We start from the raw sequence: 22,320 nt of genomic DNA on the forward strand, positions 1-22,320 counted from the left end.
TTCTGTGAAGGGATATATAGTTGCATTATTTTTTTAAAAAATTTACACTGAGTACGTGACGGATTGATAATTACTAAAAGAAAAATCAAAGAAATAGTGATACGAAGGGACGTCACTAATGATATTTTTGGAGGATCTACTCTATGTTTTTTTGTTGTTGTTGTTCTGGTAAGGTAGTACAGAACAGGTAAGAATTTCACGTTTAAAGCCGGAAACAGTAAAGGGTTAAAAAAAAAAAAAAGGAGAAAATATATGAGGAATTTATGTAGGAAAATAATATAATTTAATAGTAAAACATTTAGAAGCAGGTGATCTCTAGTTAGCAAGATCATTAACCTATTTGTCATAAGTAAAATTGTCACAATGAATGCCCGTTTATTTGTTCCACTAGGATTAAATATTAAGTATATTGTTGTGCAGTTTATCATAGATTTAAGGGCATAAGTTCCCATGATAATAGAAAAAAAGTTACAAGAGTAGTTAGGGTTATAAGGACTTTTGAATTTTAGCTGATAAATATCTAGAAAAAGAAAACATTTATTTTTTTATTTTTAAAATTTTTATTAATTTTAATTTTTTTACTATTTATCCAGTTTCTCCCAGCACCACTTGTTGAAGAGGTAATCTTTTCCCCAATGTAGATTTTTGTTGCCTTTGTCTAATATCAGATCACTATAAGCCTGAGGAGTGATTTCTGGGTTCTCTATTCTACTCCACTGTTCTGAATGTCTATTTTTATACAACTATAATGCTGTATTGGTTACAACAGCTTCGTAGTATAATTTGAAGTCAGGCAGAGTTTTGCCTCCGCCTTTCTTTTTTTGCTCAGGATTTCTTTGGCAATTAGGGGTCTTTTTTTTCCCATATGGTCTTTGTCCTTGAACTTGTTGATGTGATGTGTCACATTTATTGACTTTCATATGTTGAACCATCCTTGCATCCCTGGGATCAATCGTCCTTGATCATAGTGTATAATTTTTTTAATATGTTGCTGTATTCTAATTGCTAATATTTTGTTGAGGATTTTAGCATCTAGGTTCATCAGGAATATTGACCTGCAATTTTCATTTTTTCTTGTGGCTTTATCTGGTTCTGGTATCCGAGTTATGTTGGCATCATAGAATGAGTTCGGGAGAGTAGAGTCTGTTTCAGTGGTTTGGAACAGTTTCATGAGAATTGATATTAACTGCTCTTTAAAAGTTTGATAGAATTCAGCTGTAAAGCCATCCGGACCTAGGCTTTTTTTGTTAGGAGATTGCTAATTACCGCTTCAATCTCCTTGCTGTTGTTGGTGTATTCAGGTTTTCTATCTCTTCTTGGTTCAGCCTTAGTAATTTAGATGTGTCTAGAAACTTATCCATATCTTCCAGATTTTCAAATTTGTTGTCATTCGGTTGTTTATAGTAGTCTCTAATGATTCTTTGTATTTCTGTGGTGTCAGTTGTAATGTCTCCCTTTTCATTTCTGATTTTTGTTATACAGGTCTTCTCTCTTCTTTTTTTTGTTAATCTAACTAATGGTGTGTCTGGTTTGTTTATCTTCTCGAAAAACCAACATTTATTCTTGTTAGTCTTTTCTGTTCTTTTTTTGAGTCTCTATTTCATTCAGTTCTGCTCTGATCTTAATTATTTCTTTCCATCTACTGCCTTTAGGTTTGGATTGTTCTTTTTCAAGTTCTTTACGGCATAGAGTTAAGTCGTTTATTTGGAGTCTTTCCATTTTTTTGACATAAGCATTTATTGCAATAAATTTGCCTCTTAGTAATGCTTTTTCAGTATCCCACAAGTTTTGGTGCAATGTGTCTTTGTTTTCATTAGCTTCTAGAAATTTTGTGATTTGCTGTTTAATTTCTTCTTCCTCCCATAGGTCATTCAGGAGCCTGTTATTTATTTTCCATGTATTTGTATATCTTCCAGTGGTTTGCTTATTTTATACTGTAGAAACAATACAGTTTTAGTCCATTGTGGTCTGAAGAGGTTTGTTGGAATGATTTCATTTTTAAAAAATTTGCTGAAACTAGATTTGTCACCTAATAAATGGTCTATCCCAGAGAATGTCCCAAAACTTTTGTTTGTCTGGGAAATACACTATTTCTCCCTCATTTCTGAAGGAGAGCCTTGGTGGGTAAAGAATTCTTGGCTGGCAGTTTTTTTCTTTTAGTATTTTGAATATATCGTTCCACTTTCTTCTGACCTGTAGGGTTTCAGTTGAGAAGTCTGCTGTTAGTTTGATGGGGGTTCCCCGTAAGTGACCTGACGCTTTCACAATTCGGATGTTACAGTGCTTGAGATTGTTTGCTATCTCTCTTAGGTTTTCCTCAATATTTTTAATTCTTTTTTCCTTTTTTTTGTCTGCCTGAGTTATTTCAAAAAGACCATCTTCAAGCTCTGAAATTCTTTCTTCTGCTTGCTCTGCCCTGCTGCTCAAGCTCTCAGTTGTGCTTTTTATTTCATTGAGTGAGTCTTTCATTTCTAGAAGTTCTGCTTTACTCTTTTTTATGGTATTAATCTCTCTGTAGATTTCTTCCTTCATACTCTGGATGTTTTTTCTTGTTTCATTGTGTTCTCTAATTGAGTCTTCCTTTATTTCTTCCAGTTTTCTTAAGATCGTTACTCAAAATTATTTTTCAGACATTTCAAGGATTCCCTGTTCCATGGAGTCTGACTTTGGGGCATTACTGTATCCTTTCAGTGGTGTCATTTCTTCTTTATTATTTGTACTTCTAGTGTTTTATCACTGATCCTTGTTCATTTGATAGGGGGTATGCCTCTTCTATTACACTGAGGTTGGCTGTGGAGTGGCCTTGCTTGCTACTGTGGGGGGTGAACTGTATTACATCTTGACAGTAGGTGTGGTGGTGGTTATGTTAAACCAATTTGGTTCCCATTCTTGACTCTGTGGTCATTGAATGAGCACCTAATGTGTGAAGCTCTGCTGGGTCAAAGTCGGTGGGTCAGATCTGTAGGCTGCTGTTCCCCCCTGGTTCTGAGGCAAGATGGGGCTACGTGGAGCCACGTGATTCTGCTGGCTGGCTGGTGCCAGTGGAATCACCTGCTCTGTGCCGGTTCGGGGTGGCAGGGTAGGGCCTGAGCTCCCCCTAAAGTTTACATGATTGTGTAAACTTTAGGTAGATAAATGTCTATGTGTATAGATGTTGACACACTTTACTGATAATCACAATTAATTCTAAAAGGAATATGTATAAGATTTTCTCAAAATTTCACACTATGCACACACTATATCTGTGCTACATGATGTAAATCAAAAAATAATCACGTGATGTCATAACTAGCAATTTTTGGAAGATATACTCTTTGCTTTTTTTGTTTTAAAGTAGAGCAGATTGGAATAAAGAAGCTGGTTCTTAGAAAGAGAAGGTTTAGAAAATAATTAGAAAAGTAAGAAAAACATAAAGAAGTTATTAGAAAAAAAATAATTTGTGAGCACTTTATAAGAAGTTAACCTGTAATTAGTCAGTTAAGATCATTAAAGTAGAGGCCATAAGTAAAACTGTGACCAAGAATTCTCTTTTTTTAATTGTTCCACCATAATTAAATGTCAAATATAGAGTGAAGTTTATCTTATATTCAGGGGCCTTTGTTGCCATGATAGAAGATAAAAATAACAGTAAGCAGAGACAAAACCCTCACAAAATTTATCTGATTAGTACATGGGAAAAGCCTTAAAAATATACCTTTGTCTTGCAGGCTTTTTTTTTTTTTTTTTTGGCTTTTCTTATGATTTATATATATTGTTGAAACAAATCTGCTGTTGTTTAAGTATATGTTATCCCCCAATCATGCTAAATTCTCTCTTTAAGTCTAATGCATTATCTATAGATTACTTGTATATAATTTGGAAACATGAACATGCAATCTGTGATTAAAGATGATTATTTATTTATTCTTCAATCGTTAAAGGTTTTAAATTTTTTAAATGTTCCTGCTTTCGTGCCCTGGCTATTATCATCTCTGTAAAGCATTGAATAGACCTATCGGTAGTAGGTGGTTTCTTGTCACTTTCCTGATTGCAGGGAGACGTTTTCAATATTTCCCTATCACCTATGTATGATATTGGGTGCAATTTTTCAAAAGTTTTTGTTATTTGTTTTTATCATGTGTGGATGGAAAATTTGGTCATTTTGTTTCCCTCTGTCTTGTGACATGATTTCTGTCCTTTCTTTTGTTGGATTCCAGAATTTTTTTCTCACTATAATTCATCCTTTGATTTGTTCATGCGGTATTTTAGTTTGAATATCTGGGTTGTTTGTCAAATATATGTTGCTTAATTTTGTGGGGGGATGTCATTAGGAATATATGACAATAATTTTCCTTTGTTATAACATTCTTATTATGTTGGTGTAAAGTTTATATGGGCCTCATAAAACATATGGGAGAGTATTTTTACTATTTCTATCACATAGAAGTACTTATGCAAGAATACTATCATTTCACAGTATAAAGAAAAGTTCGTGACTTATGGCATCAGTGTGTGGAGTTCATTTCTAAGAAGATTTTTCATTACCAACACAATTTTTTATTAAAGATATAGGACAATTGTGATTCCCCAACTTTTCTTGTTTGTTCAGGTGTGCTTTCCTGGGAATTATCCTTTTTTCGTGTAGTATTAAAATTCTTACTGTAATTTTGTTTATATACTTATGTATGCATCTCAAGGATATGGTGCGGTGATTTCCTATATTGCTGATTTGGAATGTATGTCGTCATCGTCGCCGTCTTCTTTTTGTTTTCTTGAATACTCTTGCAAGGGATTAATATAATGCTTTTACAAAAACAAGAAAAAAGTTGCACACTGGTCTATCCTCTCTGTAATTATTTTAATATTTTGAAATGGATTTACTGATGATAAAATTTCAATATTTCTATTTTGCATTTATTACTGCAAATTTTCTTTTATACACGAATGTTGTTGTATCCCATAGTTTGTAACCATCTCATTGAAATTGTGTTTAAATAATTGAGTTTGAATAAACTTTACACGATAAATTGAATCATAAGAGTACAAGTAACACGTACACACACACACACACACACACACACAAACACACACACACACACAAATGTAAAAGCATCCCTGCATGGCAATGCACAAATCCATTCCTGAACGCAAGTTTCCTCATGCAACTTTATATTTCCTTGTCCTGTTTCTGACCAAGCCCTACCTCCTTTACCATGGAGTGTATGTAATTGTACAAGTCGTTGTATGGATGTCTATATTTTTATTTTCCTTGGATAAACGTGATGAAATGGGATTTCTAGATATCCTGATATATTTACCTTTGTGTATTCTAGAAAATGTTAAAATGCTTTGCAACGTGGTTGTACCATTTTCCGTTCTACCAACATTGTTATGAGAGTTTCAATTCTTATCCCTTCTTGCTAGCACTTATTATAATCAAAGTTTTTAATTGAGCCCTTCTAATAGGTGTTCAGTGGTATCTCTTTGTCTATCTAAATTGCATGTATGTACCCAAGTCATACTTTTTTTTATTTGGTCATTCTCAGTAAATTGAGAAAATAGATCACCCTGGGGAGGAGCCATTTGGGGTAAGGAAAGGGCACATTTGGGCTGAGAGTTTAGGTCTAGACTCTCAATTGGACCTTTCATGGTGTAGGTGAAGATGATGTTTGGCTACAGAAGAGTAGTTATTGTCTACAGGTTATCTGTTTTGTTTGGCTGTGTCTTTCTTAGTTCTTTGTCTAGAGAGTGGGCTTTTGTTGGCTTCCATTTTTTGTTCTTGTTTTTGTTTATACCCTTTGGCATTTTGGGATTGCCTGATTCTTCAGGTCTGGATCTGGCATGTATGACGCAAAACAAAGCAAAACAAAACAAAAGGGAACTTACCATCCTATTGTTCCTTGGGTCCTGAGGTCCCTAGTAGTTTTGAATTCTCTCCACCTTCAGTCTTACGTTTGTTTTATATATAATATCCGGATTTTTTAGTTGACCTTCGGGTAAAATATGGGGAGAAGACGTTGACTATATCTTCTCTGCCATAGATATCCAGCAATATTTTTTAGCTAAATTACCTTTAGAAGCAGTGGATCTTTTTTTTGGGGGGGGGGAGCTTCATTTGTTTAATTCTCTTAATGTAATTATTTCATTCATCTTATAAATGTGACTTTAGATTTAGACACATCCCAGGTATTGACAATGTGCTGGAATTGTGTTATTGAGGAACAACCTAGTAAGAATATAGACATGTAAATGTGGGTATTATTATGGAGGATAAATTTTGTGCTAATTTATTCCGCAGTAATACTAATTAGGATATTACCTAACTTTTTGCATTAGATTCAGTGATTCAAGGATTAGCATTTGAATTATTTATTTTTCATGGTCCATGTAGAGTTAAATAGAATCACTTTTTATAAATGTAACTTCATAATACTACAATTTCATATATTCACCCTTTCCTTTATGTTCTTCTTATATAATATTCATTTACAATAACATTTATCATTTTGCTTTAAAGAATCAGTTGTCTTTCAAAAATATTTGAAATTTTGCCGTTTTAAATTTATCCAAATGTTTTTCTTCAGGTATTATCTCCCTTTAGCGTAAAGAATTTTCCTTAGCATGACTTTTATTACTGGTCAGCCAGCTACATATTGTTTCAGATTCTGTTATGTATCTGTGCCTGATTTCCCTCTAAATTTGGAAGGATAATTTTGCTGAATATATAATATTGGTTGAAAGTTCTATCTTTTCTTTTGTCATTGGAGGGGTGCTTCCCCATTTACTTTTGTTTTCCATGAATTTTGTTGAGAAGACAGTCACCATTTAAATCATTTTTCCTGGGAATGTATTGTGTGCTTATTTCTTTTATTTATTTTTTTTGTTTGCTCTTATTTTATTAGTTTATATAACATTAAATGAAATAACTATAATGGATACACTTGTCCAAAGTAGATTTGGGAATGAACAAAGGTTGGCCAGTATTCACCTTAAATCACAAAAGCAGGAGGGTATAATTATAAGAGAAACTAGCCTACCGGCCTACTTGAGTAAACAGCTAATTGTGACAATTCTCCCTTCAAAAGCACTTTACTCTTCCCCTCAAAAAAGTGCCAAGCACAGATGGATTTGAATTTTTTGGTGGATATACATTTGTTCAGTTCACTAATGTACTTTATATTTTATATAGATGTCCAATGTATAATTTGTTATTAAATATTTCAAAAACATAACTAGTTATTTTACCACTGAAAATTATTCTATTTATATAAGAAAATAACTTAATCAAAAAGAGCAAAAAAAAAAAATCGTAAGCAATAAGTCTGCATGAAAAGCACCAAATAGAAAAAATGATTTCTTACTTAAATATGTAAGAATGCCTGCATAGATATATACCAATTAAAATAATTGAAGCACATTCACAAGCAAAATATTGAAAAAGTTTGCTGCTACAACTTATAATGTTATCATTAAGTATCCTGGATTTGATATTGTACGATAGCCAAAATATCCTGATAGTGATACTTATATTTACTACAGCAAATATTTTATGTCTAATATACTTATATAATATACAATACATTTTGCTCGGGCAAAATATGTTCTTTATGAAAAATTATTTATTTAAATATCCTAACATGTCACAATCAATTAAGGAACATGTGATACATAGAATATAAATGAACATAACAAGAGTTTATATATGGGTGTGTATATACAATATATGTTATAAATACTTTTATGAATTAAGCACCTGTCTTCTCTCTCCCTTTCTGTCTCTCTCTCTATATATATAAAGAACAAGATAGAGAGAAAAAAGGGAGGCTTAATTTATAGTTTTGATATTCAAGTAATTATGAAATAATAGACTTTAAAAAATAGAGTTTGTTGGGCGGGCCCAGTTAGCTCCTTTGGTTAAAGCATGGTGTTAAAGTCATGAGTTCAAATGTGCATATCGGCCAGCTGCCAAAAAAAAATCAAACAGAATTAGTAATTTGCATCCAAGGATGTAAGGAGAATAAATATAAATGGGCCATTAGTGTATTAAATATGCTGAATAATTAGTGTAACAATTTTAAGTAACAGGATACCCTTTTTGTCTTGATAACAGATTACGGATGGAGTATAAATTGGTCCTGGGTTTTAAAAGTGGTGTTTTTTTTTTTTTTTTTTTTTTTTTTAGTTAAATTGTTAACTTACCTATGGGTTTACATATTAATTTTCCTTTAAGGACTCTCTGAGAAAGTTACACACGTGCACAAAATCTACTACGCACACATGGTACAAAAGGCTACTTACACATATGCTACAAAAAGGCAAAAAAAATCACTGTATTCATCACTTTGTATTTGTTAATTTAACTATGTAAATTTTACCTCAGTTTTGAAAGTAAAAAGAGCAAAAGAGCCAAACTGCTATTTTAAAAATAACTTATCCTATGTCTATTCTATTAATTCAGTGCAGCTTTTACACTCGTTTCGGTATTGAAAGTTTACAGAATATATCTCCAAGGCATGTTGCTAATAACAATAAAGCAAGTTGTAATTTACTTACAAACTTGTGTACAAAAATGTAAATATATGGTTTGTTTAAATGCATGTTTATACTTGTGTACAAACTTCAGTGCTAATCATAACCACTTCTTTTTTAAATTTACTTTTTTTATTTATTTCTATTTGCTATTGTACATACATGTGAAGTACAACGCTGATTTTCAATAATTGTGTAGAATGTGTGGTGGTTAGATCAGTATAGATAGCTTATTCATTGTTACAATATGTGATAATTCTTTGTGTCTGTTGATCAATGAGAAATATTTGCAAAACGTGCATCTGACAAGGGATTAATATCCAGAATATACAAAGAGCAAAGACTACTTTACAGCAAAAAACAAATACCCAATTAAAAAATGGGCAAAGAAACTGAATAGACAGTTCTCAGAGAAAGACATACAAATGACCAACAGGTATATGAAAAATGCTCAACATCACTATTCATCAGGGAAATGCAAATCAAAACCATTCTGAGATATCACCTTATATTCACTTCATAAAAAGGGTATGCATTAGCAATTTTTTGAAAATTTTACTTTCAGCATATGCCATATTGTATGTAGTAAGAGATTTAAACAGTCACATGATGACTTGCTGTTTTCCATATAATGAAAAAGAACCCCAATCTTGCACAATGTTTTCCAGATAAAAGAAATGCTTCTCAATTATATTATGAGACTGGTATAAACTTTACACGAAATCAATACCATAAGAAAGATAAGAAAATAAAATCAGTGGTTATAGTGGAGAACAGGAGAAATATAGCACCATCTTTCCAATGTTGAAGGAAAAAGTAAAATTGTCAATTGAGAATTCCATATGTAGAAAAATTATGCTTTCATGGAGAGTGAAATAAGAAACAACCAAACTTGAGACAATTTACCACTGGGAAAACTGTAAAAGAAGTAATGCTAAAGGAAGTCATTCAGGGTGAGGGTAGAGTTATCTCTCCTGGTGCTAACTAAGAACTGCAGGAAGAAGTGAAAAGCTCTGATTAAGTAAAATATGTGAAAAAAAACACGATTATTTACGATTATTCATTTAATTCATAACTGAGTAGAGCTAACTACTCTGTTCAAGCAAAACATCACAGCAAAATAGAATTCCCATCTTCAACTATGTTATCAAAGGTCCACCCAGACCAGGCTGTATGTAGCTAGTTAACTCAAATCACCATCACATGGCATCCGTAGCGGTGCAGTTGGAAGCTGGTACGTTCACACTTGCTGTTAGTAAAGAATGCACCCTCCACCACACCACAGTGGTAATGGAGAGCAGGTAGAAAGTTTGCACTTCTACTCTCTGGGAGTTAATGACATACTGCTCCCCTTCTTGCTGAAGTGCTGTTAGAGGAAGCTCAGAGAAGAGTAACAGTTTTCACCACAGCCCATGGTAAAGAAGTCACTCTAGATGGTGTCAGGATTATGTGCATCAGGAGCTGTGACCTGCCACTCTTAGTGGAAGCCTAGTGGGGGGACAGAACTTCCAACCCTCCCCAGGAGTAACGAGGAACATCCCCCACTCAGGAGTCAATGGAGGCCAAGGGTTGAATCTGGACTTCTACAATCACCTGGCAACAGAGGCTGTGCCTTCACTTTCCCCCTGTTGATGTGGTACAAAGGAAATAATCATTGATGTTGAAGGCAAAAAAAGAGTAATTACCCAGTCAGGAAACAGAAAGGAAATATTAAAAAGGGGCTGGTTAGGAGATCAAAGTCTCAGAGACCTGTGGGTCAATAACAAAGGTTCTAACATTACTGTCATTAGAATCCCATAAGGAGTGGACAGAGTATAGTACTGAGAATAATTTTAAAAATAATGCCTGAAAACTTCCCAATTAGTCAAACAAAGTTTATACGTATACGGCCTTAACAAAATTCTCTCAGGATAAACCTGAAGAATTTCAGACCAAGATACATCATGATCAAAATTCTGAAAACTAAAGACAAAAAAACTTTATTGAAAGCAGCAAGAGAGAGATGGCATCTTACCTATAGAGAAAAAAAAAAATACAAGAACATTCAAATTATGTTGAATTTATCATCAAAACCCAGGAATGCTAGTAGAAAGTGCCACATTTTTCAAGTGCTGAAAGAAAAGAACTGTTAAATTCTAAACCCAGTTAAAATATCCTCAGGAATCAAGTGAAAACCAAGACATTCTTCGATGAAGGAACTCTAAGAGAATTTACTGCCAGTACAACTACCCTAAAATAATAACTAAAGGAAATTCTCTAAACAGAAACAAATAATGAAGTCAGAAAACTTGGAAGATCAGAAAAGGTGAGCAAAAGACAGGTGAATACAGTAAACCAAGTTTCTCTTCTTGAGTTTTCTAAATTAGGGTTTTCATTATAAGTAAAAATTATAACATTTTCGGATGTGGACTTCGAAGAATGAAGAGGAAGTATTTATGATAATTATATTAAAAATAGGGGGCGGGTAGAGAGATGTAATAGGAGATAAGGTTTTTAACACATCACTAAAAGAGGTAAAATGATTACACCTGATTGTGATAAGTATACATATACATATATTTATAAATATATAATGTTCAGAGTAATCAGTAAAAAGAGTAATGCAGAAAGACACACTCAAATACGCTATAGATAAACAAAAATAAAAAGATGAATTGCTAAAAATGTTTAAAGTACCCACAGGAAGGCAGACAAAACACAACGAAAAAATAAAAACAGGGAAAACAAACAGAAAAAAATGTTATACCACACATAAATCCTAACACACATAATAACATTAAATAAAAATGAACTATACAATTGTATAACAACTAAAAGACAAATATTGGCTGAGTGAATTAACAAAAAAAATAACTCAACTATTTTCTGTCTACAACAAACTTGCTTTAAATATAATGACATAAGCAGACTGAAAGTAAAGGATAAGAAAAGGTATACCAAAAATAATCAAAATAAAGCAGGAATGGCAATAAGAGTATTAGATAGAGCAGAATTCAGAGCAAAGAAAATTACCAGAGACAAAGATAGCCATTATATTATGTAATAACAAATGGCCAGTTCAACAAAAAGATCTAGAAATCTTGAATATGTATGCACCCAAAACAGAGCTACAAAGTATGAGAAGCAAAACTGATACAATTGAAAGAATAAATAGTTGAATTCACAATTAAAGCTGGAGACTTCAACCACTGTCTCTCAACAGTTGACAGAAAAATTACATAGATTCAGAAAAATTTCTGAAGAAATCACCACCATCAATCAACAGGATGTGTTCCACAATTACAGAACACTGCACCCAACAACAGCAGAATACAAATTTGTTGCCATTGTCCATTGAACATACACCAAGACAGATCATATTGTCAAGCATAAAATAAACCTCAAAAAAATTAAAAGGACTGAAATCACAAGAATGTGTTCTGTGACCATAATAAAATCAAATGGGAAATCAATAACAAACATAACAGGAAAACCTCCAAAAATTTGCAAACAAAAAATGCACTTGCAAATAATCCATGGGTCAAATAAAAGTTCTTTTAAAAAAAGTCATTGAAATAAAATAGAAAATATATCAAATCAACGTATAAAGTAGTAAACAGAAATAGAAAAATAGCAAGCTAAAGAGGCGGAAACACTTCTCAATTCACTTTAAAAAGCTACGATTATCATTACATCAAAATCAGACAAAAATGCATCACAGCAAAAAACCGATCTACAGACACAAAATCACAAAATCCTTAACATAATACCAGCAAATAGAACTCAGCAATATATAAAAAAGTTTATGCACCACAAACAAGCACATTTAATTCCAGGGATACACACAAAAAGGTAACCGTGGAATGTGATGGGTATGTAAATTAGTTTGACTACAGCAGTCAGTTTGCTATGTCCGTGTACATCAAAAAATCACGTTGTACACCTTAAATATATACAATAACTAAAAAACACAATTAATGTAATCTACCATATTAACGTGCAAAGAAATGAAAATAACATGAATACAGTAATTGATGAAGCAAAAGCAATTAAACAAATTTAATACCCTTTTGTCATAAAACTCTCAAAAAAACACGAATACAAGGGAGTTTCCTAAACTTGATGGAGCAGCTGCAAAATGCCTACAACATTCAGTATATATAATGATGGAAAACTGAATGCTTTACTGGTAGATTCAGGAATAAGGCAAATATGCCCATTTTCACCACTCTTTATTCAAAAGAGTGCTGGATGGTGAGTGAGGGCAACAAAGCAAGAGAAGGAAGTAAAAGGCAAAAAACCTGAAAGGAAGAAAAAAAAACAAACTACCTATACTTGCAGGTCTCATGATGTGAACAGAGACAATCTCAACGAAACTACGAAAAAAACCCAAAAAACCCTTAGAAATAAGAAGTAACACTGGCAAGGTTATGAGACGCAAGAGGAACATATAAATCCCGTTGTATTTCTATATACTCATGATAGACATATGGACACGGAAATAAAACATGTAATACAATTTACAATTGCTTCAAAAGTAAAATACTAAGAGTTAAATGTAACAAAGCATCTACTGGCATTCTATGCTAAAAGTTACATATTGACACTGATGAGAGAAATCAAAGATTATGGAAAGACAAATCAAACAAATGGACAGACATACTCTGCACATGGATTGAGGGCTAACCATGGTAAAGATTTAAATTGTCACCTAAGTGATGTAAAGGTTTAATACAATTTCTAAGTAAATTCTAACAATACTATTTGGAAATATTCAGAATACTGTACTAAGATTGATATAAATGAGAAAAAGAGCTAGAATACTTAACATTTTGAAATAACAAGTTATGTGGGACAACTCACTCCACTTAATTTCAAGATGTATTATACAGCTATAGTAATCAAGACAGTGTGGTATTCATAGTAAGATAGACACATAGATGAAGGAAACAGAAACAGAACGCAGAAAGAACCCTACACAGCATGGCCAATGAATTCTTGATAAAGCTGCAAAAGCAATTCTATTAAGAAAGGGTATTTTCAAAAATTATGCAATAGCAATTGGATATTCATAGGCCCATAATTGAACCTCAATCTAAACTTCATGCCTCATACAAAAAAAATCTCATCAAAATGTATCATAAATTTTAAAAAAATAGACTTTTAGAAAAGAAATAAGATTAAAAACATTCCAGACATTGGGGGCATGACAAAGAGTAATCAGATTTGACATCAAATATACAATCCATACAAGGGAAATGTGAGAAATTAGGCTTGGTCAAAATTAAACACTTTTACTATGCTAATAGCTTTATCTTCTGTTAAGCAAACAGAAAGTCAAACTACATACTGGGAAAAATATTTATAAGCCAAATAAGTGACAGAAGACGAGTATCTGTAATATAGAAAGTATTCTCATAAAACACATCTTGAAAAATCCAACTGTAAAATGGTCAAAAGAAATAAAGAGAGATTTCACCAAAGAGGATATACAAATAGAAAATAATCACATGGAAACATGTTTAACATTATAGTTATTTGGTAAATGCAAATTAAAATCACAATGCAATATCACTACACAGCTATCTGAATGGCTAAAATAAAAAATAGTGACAGCATGAAATGCAGACAAACTCAGACACTATTTCTTGGAATGTAAGATGGTGCAGCCACTGTTCAAAATTTCGGCAGTCTGAAAAAAAAATAATCCCTGACTATGCAAGTACCATATGACAGAGCATTGCACTCTTTGGCATTTAGCAAACAGAACTAAAGACGCATGTTTCCAAGGAAACATGTACAGAAATGTTTGACCCAGATTTATTTGTAATAGCCCCAAACTGAAAACACCCAGATGTCCCTCAAATAGTTAAACAAGATATGGTATATCCATACCATGGAATTCTACTCAGCAACAAAAACTTTAAAAACCTATTTATACACAAAACAATCTTTATGAATCTCCAGATAAGTATACTGAGAAAAAAAATTGTCCCAAAGGTCACATACAGAATGATTCCATGAATATAATGTTAATAAAATTTTTAAAAATTACACTAATGAAGAACAGATCATTAGTTGCAGGATGTCAAGTTTGGGGAGACGAACGACAGGGGCCTGCCTGTAACAGGGAAACGAGAGGGATTCTTGTGGCGATTGAAATGTTCTCTCTCTTGACTGTATAATTATTAATATCCTGCTTGAGATAGTGCACCATGGATTTCAAGATGTTAAACCTGGGAGAAAATAAGTAAAGGGTACATGGACCTCTTCATATTAATTCTTGTAACTGCAAATGAATGTACACTTCCTCAAAACAGGAAGTTTAGTTAATTTTGTTTATAGTCTTGATATAGTATTGTGATTAATTGGCTATGGGAGGAAAACACCTATTAATTAAAACTTATTTTAAATAATAGTTTTAGGGAAAAAAAAATACTTCTTCCTGTAATAATCTATGAGTCCAAACATCCTGCTGAGAAAAACTGGGAAAGCTCCAAATATATGAAAGATATCTCTTTGATGTATTATAAGTGTAAAGGAGCAAGAATTAAAGGTTCAGAATCTCAGGAGGAAGAAAAGCCCAAGTGGTGAGATCTAACTTTGGTATCATCTTTGCCACAAAGTATTTGTTAATTCAAAGATCTGAATGAGCACTCAAGATGCTAAGCACAAAATTGAGGCTGAGAAACTAAGCAACTGACCATCTTCCAGTACTACCTCCATCACAGGCAGCACAAATCCAGCTCAGAGCCCACCAAAGCAGAAGGATAATTATTATTTTTTTTTAATTTTAGGTTCTTTTGACATACTAGAGGGGCTATGTACTAAATGTCTATGTGAACAAGAAATACAATATAACTTGAAATCCAGCTTCAAAAGTTCTCAAGGTCAGAAAGGGCATTCCACCAGGATACTGCCTCTCAATAGCAAAAGAAATGGTCCCTGGAGGAAGATAAAATCACCCAGAGCCTGCAATTATCTCTATACTACATCAAACAGAAAAGCCAGCATGCAATAAAATAGAACTATACATGCAAAACAATGAATGGAAAGGATTAGCATCAGGCCTTTAATCTGTTTTCTCCATTTACTGGGAATGCTTGGAACACAAAGAACTATGACTTGGTTACACCTTGCAACATAAAGCAACAATGTGATACCAGTGCATACCTATTAGAAGGGCTACAGTTAAAAGTTCTGACCATGACAATCAATGGCAAAGATGTTGAGCACCTGTGACACTCATATTGCTGGTAAGCTGTAAAATGGTATAACGTTGCAAAGTTCTTTGTCATACTGTAAAATAACTTAAAGAAACAGTAATCATGCGATCCACTCATCCATTTCTGGAAGTTTACTTTTTTTTAAGAAAATGATAGTATATGTCCATAGAAAGTCTTACACAAGAAGGTGCATAGCATGGGAAAAGGTGGAGTGTTTGGGCAGAACCAGCAGAGAGGGGATACATATATGCACAAGAAAACTTGGAAAAGTATGTGAGATGGATCGTTACATTATCTTCATTATGTTGACTGTTTCATAAATATATAATACCTCAAAACATATATTGTTAATTTAGAAGTTGTACAGTTTTTTAAGTCATTTATATTTCAATAAAGCGATTATGATATATGAGTTGCACCAAAATATGTCTACACAAAAATAAATAGCACTAATTGCACAAGTGGAAAAACTGAAAATTTAAGATATGACAGCTCACCTCAAGAAATTGAAAAATGTGTAATTTACTACTAAATATCATTGAAGACATGAAGCAATAAAATTAAGATCGGTGAATGAAATTTTAATGATTGCAAAGAGAAGATTGACGAATCCCAAAGTTTTTATTGAACTGAATACAAAATTGACAGATCCCTTGCACAAATTATGTAGAAAAATAAAAGAAACCCATTACCAGTATGAGAAACGTAGAATGAATCATCACTACCAATCCTGTAGACAAACACATAATACTACAAATTTATATTTATATAAATTTTATGCTAAGAAATTTTAAAGTATACGAAATGATAAATAATTATAAAAGGATGGGAAATCTCAATAGCCCTTCAATTATTAAATAAATTGTGTCTATAATGAATATCCATTTTATGAATGAATTCCAAGTCCTAGTGCCTGAATTCCTGAACTTTTCCATATAATGAGAAAGAAATAACACCAATCTTGTACAAACTCTTTCACAGAATAAAAAAACAATCCCCCAAATGTTCTAGGAGACCCTTATAAACTTTACAACAAATCGAAGAGGATATTATAAGAAAGTAAAATCATAGGTTTATATCTTGCATGACCAAACACAGAAAACAACAACTTATGTTGGATAAACAAAATCAAAGATATATCAATTATAAAACGCAATGCAGAAATTGAAGTTAAGGGCCGAGCCTGTGGCGCACTCGGGAGAGTGCGGCGCTGGGAGCGCAGCGACGCTCCCGCCACGGGTTCGGATCCTATATAGGAATGGCCAGTGCACTCACTGGCTGAGTGCCGGTCACAAAAAAGACAAAAAAAAAAAAAAAAAAAAGAAAGAAAAGAAAAGAAATTGAAGTTAATCCCAGAATGAATTCTTCTTGGATTAACATTTTGAAATCAAACCACTTTAAAAAAAAAAAATTAATATACTATTACAATGGGTATAAATTATTCGACATAATTTGCCACACTTAAGATTAAAAACGAAAACTCAGAACATTGCAACAAATATCATACTTAGTGAAAAATATTGAAAACTTCCTCCTGAAATCAGAAAAGATACAACAATATCTCCTGTCCCCTGTTCTATACAACATTTTATGGAGGTCCTAGTCAGGGCCATAATGCAAGAAAAAATGTAAAAGACCAGAAATTAAAAAGGAAGATATGCAAACATCATTATTCCTAGGTTACATGTTTGTTTCCAGACTATCTAAAAGCAATCTGTAGAAAAATGCATTAGAATTAATAAGTGTTAGCAAGACTGATGGACACTAAAGTAGTAATCTGGTTACTGTGGCTGTAAAATTCATTCCCCCAAACTTATCTGTTTAGTATACTCATTATTTACTGTTTGTGTTTCCTAACAAACTGTACCTCAATAAAAGTACTTGCAGTATATGGCTCATACCTTGTGCATGTTAAAAACTGAAGAATGATATATTTAACTTGAAATAATTATGTATAATGATAACAGAGAAAAAGCACTCTTCAGGAAGATCATTTCCTGTTCTCCACTAAGTCAAAAAAGAAGAAAGAAAAGCATAAGCCAACTTTTTTCTATTTCTTTCATTTTTCATTTTTTACTTACACATACATCGTATGCTCATTGAACACTCTCCAAAACGCAGATCTACATTCCTTTCACAAGTAACCATGAGCAGCAGTGAATTGTGTGTATTAATAGATCTACACACACATATGTATTCACATTAATAGTATATTTACAGATTGGAAAGGAAATTACAATTTGCTTACTTTTATAATAATATATCCTGGAAGTTTTTTCCATAAGTCTAGCTCTAGATTGGTTGAAAAAGCTACATAGTATTCATGGTACAGACAAAGCATAATTTATTCAGAAACAGCACTTTTACCGTATTCGGACGCATAATTTAATGTACATTTGTGAATAATTGTGTCAGATGTGGTATTAGAAGGTGAATTACTTTATAGAAGTTTAAGTAAAAAAAAAAAGCCAAATGGCTTTCAAAAAGCCAGTTCTATTTTATACCACTTTGATAACCTCGTATCAAGATATTATATAGAGTCTTGCTATGAATAACTTGAAATAAGTATTAAGCATATTTAACAGAGTAATTGCCAATTTATAATTACCTTGTGTGTACCTCAGTACTTAGATGCAATGTTAAGTACATTTGTTAACCTATCATTATAATTATTTTAAATACCAAAATTATTATATATTAAGCCTATCAAATTGTTACACATATCCTCTCATCACTGGCCTGTGTTCTATCTGTACATAGGAAGTATATGTCCATACTGATAGATTCGGCTTGCTAGTCATAGATACTGATATTTGCTACATTTCTATGAATTGTTTCTGATATGGTTTTGCCAAAGTTTAATGTTACCGAATGCTGTAGAATAGCCTTAGACACAAAATATTTGGAAATACAAGTGTCACTTCCTTATTCTCTCTCAAGGGGTTTTCGCATTTCTCATTCAATTTCTCATCCAAGTCACAAGTAATACCAGATCAGCAATAATAAGAACAAACCATTTGGATATTTTATGTGGAAATGTGCTTAATTTATTTCAAGTTGTGCACATGCAGATATCTTTACGTATTGAAGATAAAATTAAATGTTTGCTTTTTGGCTTTTGTTATTTTTCATACCAGCTATATGTTCTGCATTTGCTTTGCTTTATTGTTACTGTCCAATAAATTATCCTTCTATTTACACATGTGGAATAATCTGCATTGACATAAAATATATAGAAGTTTTTGAAGTCTTACTTAGTAAACTATATATTTGGCACCTATGTGAAATATAAGTAATATTAATGAAGTAAGCTACTGTATACCCACGAAATACTTCAGAGAAATAGATATAGGTTACAAACCCATGAACAATGATTTAAATGACGACTGCCTTCTTAGCAGGATCCACGGAGAACAAGAAAAATGGTATGGAATGTTCCAGTGCTGAAGGACAAGGTAAAATTTCAAACAAAACAGTATTCTCACAAAACAAACACCAGACAAATGACAGCAACAAGCCAGGTGAGGGATAAATCTCCATATTTCCTACCTTATATTATGCAACATGTCCACTTCTTAAGACATTGAAAGAAACGGGAAAGTGTGACACATATAAAGGACAAAAGGCAAACAACAGACACTGCCTTTGTGGGGACCCAGATGTTGGACCAGCAGACAGATGTTACAACAGCTATTATGAATATGTTCAGAGAACAATAGGAAACCATGTGCTAAAATTTAAAAAGATACAGTAAGAACAATGACTCATCAAGTACAGATTAATAATGTAGAAATTCTCTTTTTAAAAAAGCACTAAATTGAAATTCTGAAGCAGAAAACTATGATAAACAAAATGAAAAATCCACTAGATGACTACAAAAGTAAATTTGAGGTGAGAGAAGAAAAATCACCATACTTAAAGATAAATCAATAGGAATCATGCAATTGGAAAAACAGAAGGGAAAAGGAATGAAGAAACATGAACAGAGCCTCAGATAAATTCGGGACACAATCAAAAACACCATTATACACATAACTAAGTACCAGAAAGAGGCAAGAGAAAACAGGCTAGAAAATATAATCGAAGAAATAATAGCTAAAAACCTCCCAGATTTTAGGAAAAACACTAATCTATACACCTAAACACCCAATGAACTTCCAAGAAGTTAAATGCAAAGAGATTCACGTCAAGAGATATCACAGCCAAAATGCTGAAAGCCAAAATGAAGAGAAAATATTGAAAGCAGGAAGAGAGAAGTAAATCAGCACATAGAAGTGGTCATGGGTAAGGCCAACAGATTATTTTTCATCAAAAATGCTGTCAGGATTCACTGGCATGACATATTCAAAGTGCGGAAAGAAAAAAGAAACTGTCAACCAAGATGCCTGTATCCAGCAAGGCCATCTTTCAAAATGAAGGCAAAATTAAACTTTCCCAGATAAATAAAAACAAAGAATTTATTGTTAATATCCTGCAATGTAAGAAATGTTAAATGAAGTTCTTCAGCAGGAGAGGAGTGACAATAGACGGCAGGTAGAATCTGTATGGAAAAAGAATTAAGATCTCCAGTAATAATAATTGTGTAGGTAATGATTAAACAAAGCATAGTGACTTACTGAGGTTCCTTTCCAATCATAACTCACTTAAAGGACAACGGCAAAAAACAATATCGATAAAATTGTATTTTGGTCATATAGCATATATCAATGTAATATATTTGACAATAAGCACATGATAAACGGGCTTGTGAATGAAACTATATAGGAGTAAGAAATTAAGAAAAGATGGTAACACAAATTCACAGAAAACAAATGAAAAAATTCAGAAGTAGTACATAAGTTGAATACAAAACCAAATGAACTCTACAAATATAATTCACTCTCCTTTCTTCTCCCTTCTTCAATGGACATTAGATTGTATACAGCAATAAACATAAACGTATTTTGTAGTGTGTAACATACAAAAACATATGCATAAAATAATAGCACAAAAATGAGGGAGTTTAATGGTAGTAAATATTCTGTATCCTACTGGATGGATGTACAGATTAATTTCGTGTAAATCTGAGAAGTGGTGGACTAATGAGTACAAAACTATGCTCTCTGTCCTAAGTGAATCATTGGGCAATACATGCATGTATTGAATCAACACACTGCACCCCACAAATATGTAAAACTAAATGCTCAAATTTAAAAAATAGTGTAAATCCAAACTAGATTCTGATAAAATTTATACTGTAAATCACAGAGAAACCATTAAGAAAATAACCCAAAAGTATGATCATAATTATTAAAGAAATTAAAATGGTACACACAAAAGTCTACTTAATAAAAGGAAGTAACTGTGGAGTACAAGGAAAAAATAGTCATAAGTCATATAGAAAATAAAACCAAAATAAAGTCAGACATAAATCCAACCATATCAAACGCAATATTAAAAGTGAAAGGATTAAGCAATCCCAGCAAAGGAAAAGATTGTTAGACTACATAAGAGAAGATATAACGTTATGCTGTCTACATGGGACACATTATATTCAAAGTTGCAAATATGCTGAAAGTAAAAGAATGGAAGAAGCACCATATAACGAACAACTGTGAGAAACCTGGAGTGGCAGAACGGAACATGTAGGCACAAAATCAGGCAAAAAATCGACAATTATATGCAAGATGTGAACAACATCATAAAATAAGAAGGCCCAAAAGACACCTGTATAATACTCCATCCAACAATTGCAGAATACACATCCTTTGCATGTGTACATGGAACATTTACAGTGTAGACCTCATACTAGGCCACAGAACAAACCTCAACAGAGTAAAAATACCGAAATGGAACAAAGTATGTTCTCTAGCACAACACAGTGAAACTACAAATCAACAACAGACAGAAATTTGGACAATTTGTAACATGTAAAAATTAAACCATATTGTACCACATAAAAAATATGTCAAAAAGAATTCAAATGAAAAATTAGAACATTAAAAAGACAACGAATTTTGCTAAGCAAAAATGTGAAGTAATATTTCATATATAAAATATAATTTATAAAATTCATTGAAATGTTAGATTCAGATCTACACATTTAACTGAATATTCAATTTTCTCATTTAAAAAATTAATGGAAAATTTCCACAAGATATTTAAATATAATATAGGACAAAAAGACCACAAAGAAAAGGGGGGATATATGGAATTTCCCTGTTAGGAGGTTGCATTTACATAAAGTGCTACTTTCTTAACTCTAAGTAGATCAAGATAAGTAAAGGATTCATTTGCCAAACTCTATTGCAACCAGTAAACATAACTCACAACACAAAGAGTTATAACTAACATTTTGGTTACTAATGTAGCTTAAAAATTACCACAAAACTTATATCCTATAGTATATTCCAAATTTCCTTGTCTGCTTTACACTATGCTATACCTCAATAATGTACCCCCACCACATGATCCATACGTGGCACATGTTGGCAACTGGAGAAACATTTAGGCAATTAATGAAAATATTTAATTGCAGTACATTAAGTAGAAAAAGACAGAAGAGATCCACTCTGCAGAAGACTACCTGCCTTTAAAGAAAATTTATCTTATTGCTATAAATATTAGG

General features: G+C 32.5%; 1 protein-coding gene across 9 annotated transcripts in view; it reads right to left on the reverse strand.

The window, feature by feature from the left end:
- LOC134367693 (uncharacterized) overlaps nt 1-22,320 on the reverse strand; it is a 311,105-nt gene that overhangs the window by 50,730 nt on the left and 238,055 nt on the right. For 3 of the 9 annotated variants that reach the window (XR_010022435.1, XR_010022434.1, XR_010022436.1), the window contains one exon: nt 5,866-5,969. The exons of the other annotated variants lie outside the window; for them this stretch is intronic. The gene's annotated coding sequence lies outside the window, so the exon portion shown is untranslated. The remainder of the gene's footprint in view (nt 1-5,865; nt 5,970-22,320) is intronic. 9 annotated transcript variants of the gene reach the window in all.

The sequence above is a fragment of the Cynocephalus volans genome, chromosome X (genome assembly GCF_027409185.1).
Source record: "Cynocephalus volans isolate mCynVol1 chromosome X, mCynVol1.pri, whole genome shotgun sequence".
In the NCBI taxonomy this organism is placed as follows: Eukaryota; Metazoa; Chordata; class Mammalia; order Dermoptera; family Cynocephalidae; genus Cynocephalus; species Cynocephalus volans.